The sequence below is a fragment of the Eschrichtius robustus genome, chromosome 11, assembly GCF_028021215.1.
Source record: "Eschrichtius robustus isolate mEscRob2 chromosome 11, mEscRob2.pri, whole genome shotgun sequence".
Lineage (NCBI taxonomy): Eukaryota > Metazoa > Chordata > Mammalia > Artiodactyla > Eschrichtiidae > Eschrichtius > Eschrichtius robustus.
In genome coordinates, this window is record NC_090834.1 from 22,373,817 (window position 1) to 22,387,057 (window position 13,241).

Here is a 13,241-nt window from a genome sequence, read left to right on the forward strand (position 1 = left end):
CACTGAACCACCAGTTGATATATGGTGCTGGGTACCCAATTGCTGGAATGTACAATGCACATCACCTGCAATCAAGGAGTGAATATAAGATCAGCCCCTCTAATCATTACTCCCAGAGACCCACAGATGGTTACTGCTTCCCATCCCCACACACTTGGATTCTCCCAGATTACATGTCCTAGTTGTTGAGATGGGAGTGGGAAGGGACACTCCCACTAAGGGATGTTAAGGGATCTCAAGTTATGACTTCCAACTGCTCTCTTTGGGTGCCTCATACTGGTGGACCAATGGGCAAAGAAAACAATATTAGTGAGGATAATCAACCCTGATTACCTTGACAAGCACAATGGGGACAGGGAACTCAAGAGATTCTTTGTGGTGAATCTATGACCAGTGGTCCATACCCAATGATGATAGTAGATAGAGAACTGTAGCATCCAAAATTCAAAAATGGCAAGGCGACTTAAGGACTTAGATATCTTGGGGATAAAGATCTGAGTTGCCCCAGATCTGAATGGTGAATGGTGTAAAGTGTGTACTTTTATCCTTTGCTTTTTGTTTGCTAACCTGCTTTTGGCCTTACCTTTGACTCTAGACAGAGGTATGACAATCAGTTCCAGGCAGGCTTTGACCCACTTTGCACTGACAATGCCCCTCCTCAGATGCGTACCGTGGGCTTTATTGAGGGATGCCCAAGGAAACACTATTGGCTCCTTTCATGCACAACCAATAAATAGAGAGGAGTTAATAAGAGTTAACAAGTTAACAAGGGTTCAAGAGGCAACCCTCAACAAATGGTCAGTGGTAACTATTGGATAAATTATCCCATTTTTCCTCTAGATAGACTGTTTTTTGGACATACTGTATATAATCCTTAAAAAAAAAAAGCAGGATCAAGCACCATAATAAGAACTAATTTATTCACTAACATACTCTTGCATTCATTTCCCACCTTCCCTATGTGCTCTCCCCAGTCTCTCACTCCTGTTCCCTAGGACTGAATAAAATAATCCAAAAATAAACCATCTAAACACAAGTTCTTGCTTCAGACACTGATTTCCAAGACAAGCCCAGCTAAAACACTCCCACAGCTACATTCTGGACTGGAATTGTCTCTCCTTTATAGATTTGCCTCCAGTGACCACACAGTTCTTACTCCCTTAATTCCAATGCAGATATTCTTCAACCTCACCAGGATCTCCCATCTTGATATGGCTCTACTTTCTTCCACTTTGTTTCCTATCTGACACAGACCCATAGCCCATCAATCTTTAATCATTTACCCATGTTTTCCTTTGAAACCCTCACCTCTGGGTCTTTCCTTCAACCATGCTTACTTTGAAAAATCTCAGAGAAAGACATTTGTTTTTGCTGCCTAGTATCAATTTATCTTTCTCTAAATGAAAATTTCCCAATTTTCCTTTGGGGAGCTACCCCTGCCACCACTTGGTCCATGATGCTGCAGGTAGAACATTTTACTAGTATTCAAGCCAATCCATGTACTTTATTCATTCTGGCCCCAGTGACAGATTCAGGAATAGATACTTGACTCAACCCATCAGGTCCAATCAGAGTGAATGCCAGGGCTTTTGTTTGAGGGATCAGGAATAGAGAGGAGTTTCTGTTAGAGTTAGAATGGTCTATTTCAGAATGGAGCCAACCCAGAGGAAGCAGATCTGAGAAACATCAGACCCTAGTGACATCATTTTATCCCCAGTATCAAATTTTATTGCAGACGGCCTTACATTTGTATTTTCAGTTCTTTAGCTAATGCAGCCACTGTTTAAGCCAGGTTGGGTTGGGTTGTTTTACACTTGCAATCAGATTAATTATTTCCTAATTATTGATAATTCTCCTGGACCATTCTTACCATTTAACTTCTCTGCTTCCAGCATGGTTAATGAATATCTTGCTCTAAATGCATGGTCTCCAGTACTCTTCTCAACACCACCTCACAATCATTGTTCATACCATAGTCACTTTTCTCTCCTATAAATGATTGTTTCCATCTTTCACTACTCTCCTCAAACATCTACAATTACTCTCTCCTCTTTATAGTCACCAAAAGACTTACTTGCTGACCCATGAACCAAATCAAAGTCTCTATTTTTCCTGTTCTTGCACTTATAAGGGGTGACAATGATTAGTAACAATTGTAGTGGTACTCTATAAATGTTACTAAAAGAAGACTCTCCTTCTCCCTTATATCTTAGAAGCTCTATGAACTTTGTTTATTTTATAACCCAAGACCTAGTACAGCATCTGGTATGCTGTTGATACTCAGTAAATATTTGTTGAATGAATGAATAAGTCTTTCTTTCATCAAAATATAATCCATCTAGAAATAGATCTATCTGTGGATATATATATATGTATTTATATATGTGTAAACACATATAAACATATAGGTACATGTTCTTCATTAAACTGTCTCAAGTAAGTTTTGCATATAGATAAGAAATACCTATGAAAGCATTTTCTCTTTTTCCCCCTCCTCATTAAACTGACCACAGAGAGGGTTCTTCTTAATAAAAAGCCTTTCTCTCCATCTTTACGCCTCTCTCCATCCTAATCTCTGGCTGAGAGCACATGTTAGAGGCTACCCATATTTCAAAATAAGGTTAAATACTACAGTAAATAATTAACAATCAAAAGTGCACTAATTCTTCTAACTTTGGAGAGTACCCATAAACATAGTAGCTACTTAGTGCTAATCAGGATCACAGGATTCAACTGCTCTGACTTCACTGAAGATGAAGAAACTGATACTTAGGGAAGTTAGATGACATTCTCAAGGTCACCTGGCATAGCTGGAATTCAAGTTCCACTCCAGGGGTTTTCCCATGACATCACTACTTCTTTCATGATGACCTAACATCCAGTATGTTCTTATGGGCCTGGACAGTTTGCTTACCCTTCCTCTTAGTCATTTGCCCACTCAGGATCCATGTACATCAGGAGATAGAGGACACAGAAAAATGGTGTTTTCTTTGATCCTGGCTATAAAAGTTTTTCATTGTGTTCAACCCAGTTCAGCACATCTGTTTACAGTTATTAAGCTACTTAAGTTTGAAATCAGGTAACAATTAGAAGGACCAGTGATGAGGAACTTAGTTGATTAACGAATTTTATTTCTCCTGCCCATTTCAGTGGACATCACAGACTCTCAACTCTAAAGGACAAATCTAAAATAAAAGTTTGGGCAGGTGACCTTGACCAGCACTGGTGCCCCTTCAAAGCAACGCCACCTCTGGGGGTCTAGCACAACACATCAGCAGCTGGACCTCTCAGCCAGCTGGGCCAGGGGTCAGCCCCACCCACCAGGGCATCTACAGCACTTGGTGCCAGGCCTCACAGCCAGCCAGTCTGGGGGCCAACCCCACCAACTAGTGCACTTGCAGCAATTGTGGCTAAACCACAACAGGAGGACACATGCAGCCCACACTGGTGATACTTCTGGAGAACCTGGCTGTAGTGACTGGGAAGATTGTGCCACTGGGCCTCACAGGATACCTTTTATATAAGGTAAATTGTAGCCTGATATATTCTTTCAAGACTGGGAAACATATCTGATATACCTAACACAGAGAAAAAAACAAAGATTATGCAAAATGAGGAGACAAAGGAATACCTTACAAATGAAAAAACGGGACAAAAACCCAGAAAAAAAGAACTAAAGGATACAGAAATAAGCAATTTATCTGATAAAGAGTTTGAAGTAATAGTTATAAACATGTTCACGGAACTTGGTGACAACTTCAACAAAGAAATAGAAAAATATAAAAAAGAACAAATCAGAACTGAAGAATACAATAACTATAATGGAAAACACACTAGTGGGAATGAAGAGCAGATTGGATGGTACAGAAGAACAGATCTGCAGTCTGGAAGGCAGCATAGTGGAAATCTCCCAATTGAAACAGTAAAAAAAAAAAAAAAAAAACAACAAGAATTTTACAAAATAAGGATAGTTTAAGAGACCTCAGAGACAACATCAAGCATACTAACATTTGCATTATAGGGATTCCAGAAAGAGAAGAGACAGAGAAAGGGACAGAAAACTTATTTGAAGAAATAATGGCTGAAAACTTCCCTAACCTGGGGAGGGAAACAGACATCCAAGTCTAGGACGCACAGAGAATCCCAAAGAAGATGACTCCCAAGAGACCCACACCAGGACACATTATAATTAAATGTCAAAAGATAAAGAGGAAGACAACCTCATTTTACTATGCATCACTTTATTGCACTCCACAGATACTGCATTTTTTACCAACTGAAGGTGTATGGCAACCCTGCATTAAGCAAGTCTATCAGCACTATTTTTCCAACAGCATTTGCTCACTTCACATCTCCCTATTACATTTTGGTAATTCTCACAATGTTTCAAACTTTTTCACTGTTATTTTCTATGGTGATCTGTAATCAGTGATCTTTGATGTTTCTATTTTGTTTTGGGGTGCCAAGAACCACATTCATAAAAAACAGTGAACTTAATTGATAAATATAATGATTGTTCTGACTGTGCCATGTACCAGCTGTTCCCCTGTCTCTCTTCCTCTCCTTGAGCCTCACTATTCCCTGAGACACAACAGTATTGAAATTAAGCCAGTTAATAACCCTACAATGACCTCTAAGTATTAGAGTGAAAAGAAAATTTGTCTGTCTCTCACATTAAATAAAAAATTAGAAATGATTAAGCTTAGTGAGGAAGGCATGTCAAAAACTGAGATAGGCCAAAGAATAAGCCTCTTGTGCCAATTAGCCAAGCTGTGAATGCAAAGGAAAAGTTATTGAAGAAAATTAAAAGTGATACTCCAAGTGAACAGATAAATGATAAGAAAGCAAAACAACCTTATTGCTGATATGAAGTAAGTTTTCGTGGTCTGGTTGGAAGATCAAATCAGCCTCAACATTCCCTTAAGCCAAAGCCTAATCCAGAGCTAGGCCCTAATTCTCTTAAATTCTGTGAAGGCTGTAATAGGTGAAAAAGCTGCAGAAGAAAAGTTTGAAGCTAGCAGAGTTTTATTCATAAGGTTTAAGGAAAGAAGCTGTTTCCATAATAGAAAACTGCAAGTTGAAGCAGCAAGTGCTGATGTAAAAGCTGCAGCAAGTTTCTAGAAGATCTAACTAAGATACTCAATGAAGGCGGCTACACTAAACAACAGATTTTCAGTATAGATGAAATAGCCTTATATTGGAAGAAGATGCCATCTAGGACGTTCACAGCTAGAGAGGAGAAGTCAATACCTGGCTTCAAATCTTCAAAGGAAAGGCTGACTTTCTTGTCAAGGGTTAATGCAGCAGGTGACATTAAGTTGAAGCCAATGCTTATTTACCATTCCAAGAATCCTAGGGCACTTAAGAATTACGGTAAATCTACTCTGCCTGTGCTCTATAAATGGGTGACAAAGGCTGGATGACAGCACATCTGTTTACAAGATGGTTTAGTAAATAAATCTTTTAAGCCCACTGTTGAGACATACTGCTCAGAAAAAAAGTATTCTTTTCAAAACATCACTGCTCATTGACAATATACCTGATCATCCAAGAGCTCTGATAGAGATGTACAATGAGATTAATGTTGTTTTTTATGGCTGATAACACAACAACCATTCTGCAACTTTCAAGTCTTATCTTGAGAAATTCAAGAAATACATTTTGTAAGGTTATAGCTGCCATAGATAGTGATTCATCTGATGGATCTGGGCAAAGTCAATTGAAAACCTTCTGTAAAGAAGTCACGATTCTAGATGTCATTAAAAACATTCATGATTCATGGGAAGAGGTCAAAATATCAACATCAACAGGAGTTTGGAAGAAGTTGATTCCAACACTCATGGATGACTTTGAGGGGTTCAAAACTTTAGTGGAGGAAGTAATTGCAGATGTGGTACAAATAGCAAGAGAACTAGAATTAGAAGTGGAGCCTGAAGATGTGACTGAATTAGCTGCAATATCATGATAAAACTTTCATGGATGAGGATTTGTTTTCCACTGATGAGCAAAGAAGGTCGTTTCTTGAGATGAAATCTACTCCTGGTGAAGATGTTATGAAGATTGTTGACATGACAACAAAGGATTGAGAATGTTACATAAACTTAGTTAATAAAGCAGCTTCAGGGTTTGAGAGGATTGCCTCCAATTTTGAAAGAAGTTCTACTGTGGGTAAAATTCTATCACACAGCATTGCATGCTACCAAGAAATTGTTGATGAAAGGAAGAGTCAATTAATACGGCAAACTTCATGGTTGTACTTTTTTCAGAAATTTCCACAACCACCCCAGACTTCAGCAATCATCGTCCTGATCAGTCAGCTGCCGTGAACATCAAGGCAAGACCCTTCAGCAGCAAAAAGATTACAACTCGCTGGAGGCTCAGGTGATAGTTAGCATTTTTAGCAATAAAGTATTTTTAATCAAGGTATGTACATTATTTGTTTTAGACATAATGCTATTGCACACTTAATAGACTACAGTAGTCTATTAAGTATAACTATAATCTAACTTTCATATGCACTGAGAAACCAAAAAATTCTTGTGAGTTGCTTTATTGCAATATTTACTTTATTGTGGTGGTCTGGAACTGAACACACAATATCCTCAAGGTATACCTGTATGCTATGTACTCATTAGTCTCTTAGTAGCCACCTTTGCTATCAGATCAGGTATGCCTGCAGTTACATACTAGGGAACTCCCCATAAGACTATCAGCTGATTTTTCAAGAGAAACTTTACAGACCAAAAGGGACTGGCATGATATAATCAAAGTACTGAAAAGAAAACACTTATAACCAAAAATACACTACCCAGCAAGGTTATCATTCAGAATTGAAGGAGAGATACAGTTTCCCAGACAAGCAAAAGCTAAAGGAGTAGATCACCACTACTAAACTGGCCTTATAAGAAATGTTAAAGGGACCTTTTTCAACAGAAGAGACCATTACTAGAAACAAGAAAATTTTGAAAGAAAAAACGTCACTGGTAAAGGCAAACATATAGTAAAGGTATTGGATTAACCACCTACAAAGCTAGTTTGAGAGTTAAAATACATGAGTAGTAAAATTATATCTCTAAAATAATTAGTTAAGTGATACACAAAATAAAAAGATATAAAATAGAAATGTCAAAACATAAAATTTGGGAAGGGGGAGTAAAAATGTACTGCTTTTAGAATACACTCAAACTTAAGCAACCAACTTAAAATAGACCTATATATATATATATATATATATATATATATATATATATATATATATATTGTTATATATGAACCTTATAGTAACCAAGAATCAAAAAATAACACAAAAAATATACAAAATATAAAAATATACAAAAAAAATAAAGGGAAAAGAATACAAAAATAACACTAAAGAAAGTCATCAAATCACAGGTGAAGAGAACAGGAGATGAAGAAAGGAAAAGAGAAGAAACAAATACATACTTATCAATTACTTTAAATGTACATGGACTACATGCTCTGAACAAAAGACATAGGGTGGCTGAATGGATTTTTTAAAAAAACCCATATATATGCTGCCTACAAGAGACTCACTTCAAATCTAAAGACACACACACTGAAAGTGAAAGGATGGACAAAATAATTCCATGCATATGGGTAAAAAGAAAGCAAGGGTAGTAATACATATAGCAGACAAAATAGACTTTAAAACAAAGAATGTAACAAGAGACAAAGAAGGACATTGCACAATGATACAGGGATCAATCCAACAAGATGATATAACATTTGTAAATATCTATGCTCACAACAGAGGAGCATCTAAATACATAAAGCAAATAGTAACAGACATAAAGTGAGAAATTTACAGTAATGCAATACTAGTAGGGGACCATAACACCTCACTTACATCAATGGGTAATCATCCGGACAGATAATAAAGAAACAGTGGCCTTAAAGGACACATTAGATTAGATGAACTTAATAGATATATACAAAACATTACACCCCAAACTGCAGAATACACATTCTTTTCAAGTGCACATGTAATATTCTCTAGGATAGATCACATGCTAGGTCATAAAATAAGTCTCACAAACTGAAAAAGATTGGGGTCATAACAAGCATCTTTTCTGACCACAGCAGTATGAAACTAGAAATCAACTAAAAAACAAACAAATGAACAAAAAAACTACAAGAAAAACACAAACACGTGGAGGCTAAAAATTATGCTATAAACAACCAATGGGTCACTGAAGAAATAAGAGGAAATAAAAAATACCTGGAGACAAATGAAAATGGAAAGAGAATGATTCAAAATCTATGGGATGCAGCAAAAGCAGTTATAAGAGAAAAGTTTATAGCAATACAAGCCTACCTCAGGAAACAAGAAAAATCTCAAATAAACAATCCAACCTTACATCTTAAGGAACTAAGGAAAAAAGATTAAAGCCCAAAGTTAATAGGAAAAAAAAACAAATAATAAAGATCGGAGCAGAAATAAACAAAATAGAGGAAAAAAAAAAAGAACGGATTAATGAAACTAAGAGCTGGTTCTTTGAATTGATAAACCTTAAGCAGACTCATCAAGAAAAAAAAAGAGAGAGAGCCCAAAGAAGTAAAATCAGAAATGAAAGAGGAGAAGTTACAAGAGACACCACAGAAATAGAAAGGATCATAAGAAATCACCACAAACAATTGTACATCAACAAATTGGACAACCAAGAAGAAGTGAATAAAGTCCCAGAAACAATCTTCCAAGACTAAATCAGGAAGAAATAGAAAATCTGAACAGACCAATACCTAGTGGTGGAATTGAATAAGTAATCAAAAAATTCCCAAAAAACAAAAGTCCAAGAAAGACCAAAGAGCTTCACCTATTGACTTCTACCTATTCTTCTCAAATTATCCTGAAAACTGAAGAGGAAGAATGCTTCCAAACTCACTCTATGAGTCCAACATTACCCTGATACCAAAACCGGATAAAGACATAAAAACAAACAAAAAAAAATTACAGAAAAATATCCCTGATGAACATAGATTAAAAAATCCTCAAAAAAAATTAGCAGACCGAATTCAAAGAATCATTAAAATGTTCATACACCATGAGCAAGTGGAATTTATTCCAGGGATGGTTCAATATCCACAGAACAATCAATGTGATACACCACATTAACACAATGAAGGATAAAAATCATATGATCATCTCAGTAGATGCAGAAAGTTTTTGACAAAATTCAACATCCATTTATGACTAAATGCTCAACAAAGTGGGAACATACCTCAATATAATAGATGGCATATATGACAAGCCTGGAGCTAGCATAATACTCAATGGTAAGAAGCTGAAAGCTTTCCCTCTAAGATCAGGAACACAACAAAGATGTCCACTCTCACCACTTTTATTCAATATCACGTTAGAAGTTCTACCCACAACAATTAAACAAGAGAGATAAAAGGCATCCAAATTGAAAAGGAAGAAGTAAAACAATCAGCATTTGCAGATGGCATGATACTACATATAGAAAAGTCTAAAGACTTCACCAAAAAACTGTTAGAACAAGTGAATTCAGTAAAGTTGGAGGATATAAAACCAATACGCAGAAATCTGTTATGCTTCTATACAATAATAACAAACTATCAGAAAGAGAAATTAAGAAAATAATCCCATTTACAATTGCATCAAAATGAATGAAATATCTAGGAATAAATTTAACCAGTTAGGTGAAAGACCTGTACTCTGAAGACTTTAAGATATCAGTGAAAGAACTTGAAGAAAACACAAATAAATAGAAAGATATACCCTGTTCACCAGTTGGAAGAATTGATATTGCTAAAATCTCCATACTACCCAGAACAATCTACAGGCTCAATGCAATCCCTATCAATGACATTTTTTACAGAACTGGAACAAATAATCCTATAAAATTTGTATTGAACCACAAAAGACTCCAAATAGCCAAAGCAATCTGAAGAAAGGAAAACAAAGCTGGATATCTCATGTTTCCTGGTTTCAAACTATCCTACAAAGCCATAGTAATCAAAACATTAAAGTACTGTCACAAAAACAGACACATAGTTCCGTGGAACAGAATAGAGAGCCAAGAAATAAGCCCACAGTTATGTGGTCAATTAATTTATGACAAAGGAGCCAAAAATACACAGTGTGGAAAAGACAGTTTCTTCAATAAACGATGTTGGGAAAATTGGACAGCTACATGTAAAAGAATTAAATTAGAACATTTTTCACACCATATACAAAAATAAACTCAAAATGGATTAAAGACCTAATTTAAAATCTGAAACCATAAAACTATTAGAAGAAAATACAGGCAGTATGCTCTTTGACATTAGTCTTAGTAATATATTTTTGGATCTGCCTCCTCATGGGCAACAAAAGCAAAAATAAGCAAATGTGACTATATCAAACTAAATAGCTTTTACACAGTGAAGGAAACTATCAACAAAATGAAAAGGGAACGTAGTGAAAGGGAGAAGATATTTGCTGGTGATATATCTGAGAAGGGGTTAATATCCAAAATATATAAAGAACTCACAACTCAATATCAAAAAAACAAACAATTCATTTTAAAAAATGGGCAGAGGTCCTGAATAGAACTTTTTCCTAGGAGTCATACAGATGGCCAACAGATACATGAAAAGATGCTTAATACCACTAATCATCAGGGAAATGCAAATTAAAACCACAACGAGATATTACCTCACAACTGTCAGAATGGCTGTTATCAAAAAGACAACAAATAACAAGTATTGATGAGGATGTGGAGAAAAGGGAACTCTTGCGTACTGTTGGTAGTGTTGGTGGGAATGTAAATTGCTACAGCCACTATGGAAAACACTAGGGAGATTCCTCAAAACATTGAAAATAGAACTACCAACAATTTAGCAATTCTTCTTCTGGGTATTTATCCAAAGAAAATGAAAAGACCAATTTGAAAATATGTATGCACCCCTATGTTCATTACAGAATTATTTTCAATAGATAAGATACAAAAGCAACCTAAGTGCTTATCAATAGATGAATGGATAAAGATGTGGTATATATATGTGTATATATATATATATATATAACACACACATACACACACACACACAAACACACACACACAATGGAACATTACTCAGCCATTAAAATAATAAAATCTTGCAATTTGTGACAACATGGTTGGACCTAGAGGGTATTATGCTAAGTGAAATAAGTCAGACAGAGAAAGACAATTACTGTATGATTTCACTTATATGTGGAATCTAAAAAACAAAATACACAAACAAAACAGAAACAGACTCATAGATACAAAGAACAAACTGGTGGTTGCCAAAAGAGAAGGGGCGGAGAAGTGGGCAGAATAGGTAAAGGGGATAAAAAGGTACAAATTTTCAATTTTATAAATAAGTCATGGGGTTATAATGCACAGCATAGGGGAATATAGTCAGTAATACTGCAGTAACTTTCTATAGGGACAGATGGTTACTAGACGTATCATGGTGATCGATTTGTAATATATATAGATATTGAAGCACTATGTTGTACACCTGAAACTAATATAATATTGGATGTATACTTCAATTTTAAAAAAAGGACTATTTGCTTCATTCAATGGCCAAAATTATGCATTGAGGTCCTAATAGTCTGGAATACCTATTTAACTAGGAAGCTGAACTACCTCAGCTTATACTTTTTAAAAACCAGAGAAGCATTGGGAATCAAAATGTTTTCATACCCCACCAACCTCTGCCCCATCTCCACCTTGTCTGGATGGTCTCTAAGTTTCTTTCCATCTGAAACATCCTGTGAGATATCTGAGATGACTGTCAAGCCTAAGGCAGATCTTCACCCCCTTTGATTCACACACCATCTTTGCTTCACCAGAAATGCCCTTGACAGCAATGGAAAGAAAGGAAACATACTGCAGTTTCAATTGCTGTGGGACTCTCAGCACTGCATATACACCTGGAGACGTGGGAAGAAGGTCTGATGGGGAATGTGGCTCAGTTGAATCACTTCAGCTTAAAGAGATAACAGGGCATAGAAGTGAAGTCAGTACCACTCCTGCTTTAAGAAGGAGAAAACCGAAACTACCGTGGCTGAGAGGCTCCCATGGCCATGGTGAAATCTGGTTACAGATACTGATTACTAACTACTCTGCTAGTAGTAGTAGCTGGATACCCCTCCCCCCACCAAACATTTTCAGAAACTGCTGACACAGCACTTCATTTCTAAGGCTTTGATCTTTACATACCCCTTGGATCTTATAAGGATCAAAGTACATATAAAAAGAGGAACTTCATTTACCTTACTGCAATGGGAAGTTATTTTCCAAAATCTTGAAGAAGAAAACAAACAGAAAGAACCCAACCTTTGCATGACTGGGAGCTATAGTGTTTACTGAAGTCTTTGTCTTTGGGAATGTCAGGATAGAGGTACTTCAGAAGGTTTTCAGGAATGTTTTCAGCCATAATGACCTCTAGTCTCGAAAGATGTCAGCAAACGGCAGAGCAGACAACAGGCCTTTGTTTTAGGGTTCTATGGAGTGGAATCTCACTTCTCCTGCAAAAACAGAAAGCAGGGGAATATTCAGGTTCCTGCAGGCATTCTTTGTGGCCATTCTTCCTGCCCACATTCTCTTCCTGTCACTGGTTATAAAATGATGTCAGCCCTTCGCTGCAGTGTGGACAGCGCAGATTGCCACGTGATAGAGGAAGCCCATGTAGGCTGTGAGAAATGCATGCTACCCTCATCTGGAACAATTGTAACAACCAATATTCAAACCCACTGAACACATGAAAAACAGAACAACAGGCCACTCACTTTTTTTGTATGTTTGTTTGTTTTTGGATTTTTTTGTTTTTAATATCTTTATTGGAGTATAATTGCTTTACAATGGTGTGTTAGTTTCTGCTTTATAACAAAGTGAATCAGTTATACATATACATATGTCCCCATATCTCTTCCCTCTTGCATCTCCCTCCCTCCCACCCTCCCTATCCCATCCCTCTAGGTGGTCACAAAGCACCGAGCTGATCTCCCTGTGCTATGTGGCTGCTTCCCACTAGCTATCTAGTTTACGTTTGGTAGTGTATATATGTCCATGCCACTCTCTCACTTTGTCCCAGCTTACACTTCCCCCTCCCCGTATCCTCAAGTCCATTCTCTAGTAGGTCTGTGTCTTTATTCCTGTTTTGCCCTTAGGTTCTTCATGACCTTTTTTTTTTTTTTTTTTTTAGATTCCATATATATGTGTTAGCATACAGTATTTGTTTTT